General features: G+C 48.4%; 1 protein-coding gene and 1 long non-coding RNA gene across 4 annotated transcripts in view; one reads left to right on the forward strand and one right to left on the reverse strand.

Annotated features, from left to right (window-relative positions):
* Window positions 1–2,741, reverse strand: part of LOC113202087 (uncharacterized) — a 9,600-nt gene extending 6,859 nt beyond the window's left edge. Inside the window, exon 1 of one of the 2 annotated variants that reach the window (XR_008011563.1) lies at window positions 2,524–2,741. This is a non-coding gene — a long non-coding RNA (uncharacterized LOC113202087). Of the gene's footprint in view, window positions 1–2,519 lie in introns of both variants that reach the window. The other variant, XR_008011564.1, reaches the window with a different exon arrangement.
* Window positions 2,742–2,911: 170 nt separating this feature from the next.
* LOC113202093 (uncharacterized) overlaps window positions 2,912–4,159 on the forward strand; it is a 10,050-nt gene continuing 8,802 nt past the window's right edge. Inside the window, exons 1-2 of one of the 2 annotated variants that reach the window (XM_052271040.1) lie at window positions 2,912–2,997; window positions 3,692–3,825. The gene's annotated coding sequence lies outside the window, so the exon portion shown is untranslated. The remainder of the gene's footprint in view (window positions 2,998–3,691; window positions 3,826–4,159) is intronic. The other variant, XM_052271041.1, reaches the window with a different exon arrangement.

Below are 4,159 nucleotides of genomic sequence, written 5' to 3' on the forward strand. Positions count from 1 at the left end.
ATTATCAAAGGCGCTAACCTCTGAACTCCACCAATAATTTAGCGCCTTTCCTGAGGCGCTAAGGTTTAGCACCCCAGGAAAGGCGTGAAAATGAGGCTTTGATTTTAGCGCCCCAGGAAAGGCGTTGTGTAGCGCCTTTGTTTTACCAGTGCAGTGACCTTGCACTGCGCGCAGCGGCCCCAGAGGCCAGGCCCAGCCCCAGCCCAGCTGTCGCGTGGGTTCGATCCCCGCAGGGGCCGGGGCAGACCCCTTCCGCTCTGCTAGGCTGGCCAGGCTCTGCAATGGCCTGTCTTCCCGGTCCCACACAAAGCCGACGATGAGAGCGCGACGACGTGAGTAGTGCGAATTACAAGTCGCCCGACGCATTTATAATTTTCCTATCGTCTCGATTTCTGCATCTTAATTTCATCATTTTTCTTCTTTTCCCGCTCGCGGGAGGTGTGTCCAGTTGAGCGTAACTGCGACAGGAGGCGGGGCTCGGCTCGGCTCGGCTCGCCCCGCTCGCTCACCCGGTCCATTTGCATTGATGAGCCCGATCCCGACCCGGCGCCGGACCGACAGACGATGCGTCGGGCCGAGCTGCTGTTTCTATGCGCTTACAATATGCGATGTGTAACGTCAGTTCCCTTCAAAGTAAACCGTACGTTAGGAATTCTCATAATTTTGTATTTTCCGGTATTGTGTGTAAAGTAATGAATGTGATATTTTTGTCACTTGCGTATACATCCGATCCAAGTATAACACGTACTAATCTAAAAAGCTCAATCAAGCATCGATCGTGAAAGCAGTTGACTTTATTTTCTCCAATATATCATAATTTCTAAATAAAGAAATTGTCGCACAGGCTCGTTTCCTCGACATCTGTCACATAATTTAAAAGCACCATGGGGGCACCTAGCAACACTGATCCGATTGCAACGTACGCATCGTAGCACCTAGCAACACCGATCCGATTGCAATTATGCGAGTCGTTGAAGATCGCCGCCAGACCGGCACCGAGCCGGGCCGGGGCCGGGCGGGTGGGTTCACACTCCTCCCACATGACCGATTCTGCACACTGCAAACTGGTTCGCGTTCTTCTTCACAGAACCCCAAATATTGGGGTCTTCGAACGCCAAATCTTGGCGTTATTCTTCTCAGAACGCAAAATCTTGGCGTCTTTGAACGCGTTCTTCGGAGAACGCCAATATGCTGGTGTCATAAGACGCCAACCCGTAGTTTACAGTGGCACGTTTATTAAGCCAGGAAAAGGTGCCAACTTAGGACCGGCCGGAAAGAAAAACCGGAAAATACTGACACGTTGAGACATGTGGGCGCAATTCGAAGAAACTACTGTTTATATTATATCCGACAGGAAGGGGATATGAAGACGAACGTTTATTCATTTTGAAGATCGCGCGAAGGCTACACGATCTAGGGTCGCGCCGAGACTCCAACCCCGGCCGCAGCACGAGCTAGTGGGGACAGGGGTAGGGTAGGCCGACGCGCACGGCTGGGCGGTGCGGCGGGTGTGCCTACTCGACAGGCGCTTCCACCACCGCTTCGTGCACGTTCTTTTCTATTTTACAGCTATTATTATTGCCATCATTGTCGGGGGAGCGCAAGACTACTCTGCCGCGGCTTCCAGAGAGAAGGGGGGAGGGATGCGGATTACGACCGGGGGGAATGGATATGGATGGGGCTTAGGGAGGGGCTCGCCTCGAACTCCCCGAGGCAGTTCTCGCTCGGTAGAGAACACCACACACGAGCTCCCCGCCCAAAGGTTCAATGAAAATGAATTCCAAACACATCGAGGCATCTAAATACGTGCGATACGCCATACCTCCAGAACGTGATTTTAATGTCGTCGCACTAACGACTGGGGAAGAAAATGCGACATCGTAAATTAATAAAAGCAGTTCGTCTCGTTCACGTTCACCCCGCATTAACCACCGTACGTATTCCTAACGCGACTCGAACGCCCTTGAGGCTTCGCGCCCGCCGCCTCACCTCTATATGTAAACCAGGCGATAACATAACCGGGGAGGAGGTGTGTCCACCGTGGGTGTGTGCACGGGTGGGGCGGGGCGTGGCGGGGCGTGGCAGGGCGTGGCTGGAGGCTTGGCACCGGTCGGCGGGCTCGTCGCGAGGTACGGAGCCAGGCCGTGGCCGCGTGGCCGTGCCGCGTGTGTCCAGCGAGGGACGTGCCCTCCCCAACAACCACCAAAACCTTTGCCTTGTATCCAACGCATTGATGAAAATGGAACACTTAGTATTATTTTGTTTGAACTTTCCTAAAATTATCCGCATTCTTTTCGTCTGGTTTTCTTTCCCTAGAAATTTACACAACTTTGTTTAGTTTTGTCGAATAAAGATTGACCTAGCCACGATTAATTTATTTACATTATCTTGTGCGAATTTTAACTTAAAACGAAATTTAAGTTGTCACCTCAAACGTCGAAGCTGAGAAGAACTTCAAAAACTTTGTTGCGAAACAACTTTTAAAGGGACTTCCCTTGCTTGTTCACATATATACTCACGTACAAATCTCTTTCTTCCCTTTTAAAGGCACTGTAATCCCATTTAATCCCAAAATTGGAGCTCGCGCAGGTGGCACACTGGGAGGAACAAATCCAAAATGGCGCCGAAGTGGCTCGGCCGCCGGCAAGTGGAGGACTGAACCCGGCGAATATGGCGACCTATCGCGCCAATCACTCGATGGGTGCACGGTAAACACGTCACTCGCGAAACTTTATTTTGGCGGCAAGACTCACACACCAACGCGATAAAAAATCTTCGAAAATAATCTAGTCTCTTTAAGCTTTTTTTTAATCGGCTTGTATGCCAAATCTGAGAGCGTTAGTCTTTTTTGAGGCCTCACCATGACCACGGTGGTCGGTGGCCGCCATGGTGTCGCCGTCACATACGTGTCCATATGCAATGTCATGGCGCCCATTTCCATTCCCCCTCATGCGGTTCAGTGCATTTGACAGGGGCGAGAAGGGTGCGAAAAGAAAGGTAAATAGTTGTGCGGAAAGAATCTATTATGTGTCATTTTATTCTGTTTAAGGCGAAATCGTGTTTGTGATAGTCTGAAAAATATCCTAGTAACGAAACAACGTCACAAATAGTGCTTATTAAATTCTTAGACATAAGTTTATCGTCACAAGTGCACTGTTATGACCTTTTGTTTTTTGACGAAAAGCGTAAGTATGACAACAATGAAACTACTCTTGATTTTCACGAATTCTTGCCAGAATAGTGCCTCACATGTCTTGAGCCCAGTCATGGGCTATTCCTTAAAGATATAAAACAACATTTTTCTTACTTAAAAAAAAAAAATTCTCATTAATCTAACATTTTTAGAAAATGTGGGTGCTATATCTAAATCTATGGGTGGTCCTTTTAAACTCTGAATGTTTCTTACCCCAAAAAGTATCAATTATTTTATTAGTTTTTGTCGCCTTTATCCTCGTTGCCGAACAATCTTTCAAATTCAAGTTTTAAGTTCACATCCTTTCCCGCTTACAATGCTGGCTTTTGCATTCTCATAGAACGCTTTAAACAATATGTGCACCGATTTGAAGCACATTTTGTTCAATCACACAAAAGCCTAATCAAAATTAGTTTTAAATTTTAACCGATATGGTAAGACATTATTTTAGCAACGAATACGAATATTGCGTCCAGAAATTTTATTCGTTTTTCTCAGACTGATTCGGCAAATGACTGGAGTACGGTGCCTGCAAGACTCAAGGGTAGGCACCCCTGCAGTACACGCATACACTGCATCCACGATGATGCCTAACTACCAGGCTCCACGAGAACAGAGGCTGAGCTTGGCAGGTTCGTAACGGCAAATGACCGACCTACTGTATCCACAGATGATCCTCATCGTGGCGTGGCATTTGAATTACGCTTTTGCCGCCTTTCCTGGGACACTGGTATAATAATGATCTTGAACTACAAGAGTTGTTTCGGAACAAGTTCAGTATCCCTCGACTCCACTCACCTGCGCTGTTTCCGATTTGCTGAGTTATTGTTCTCGCGTTCTAAACGGAAATAGTCTCTCTGGCTAGATGGACGACGCCCGGGGGGGCGAGCATGGAACAAGGAACCACCTGCCAACATTAGATGATCGGCAAAATGACGACCTCGGCTCCTGGACCGCCCCCCCCCC

Source organism: Frankliniella occidentalis, unplaced genomic scaffold (genome assembly GCF_000697945.3).
Source record: "Frankliniella occidentalis isolate FOCC.00 unplaced genomic scaffold, Focc_3.1 Scaffold147, whole genome shotgun sequence".
Taxonomy (NCBI): domain Eukaryota; kingdom Metazoa; phylum Arthropoda; class Insecta; order Thysanoptera; family Thripidae; genus Frankliniella; species Frankliniella occidentalis.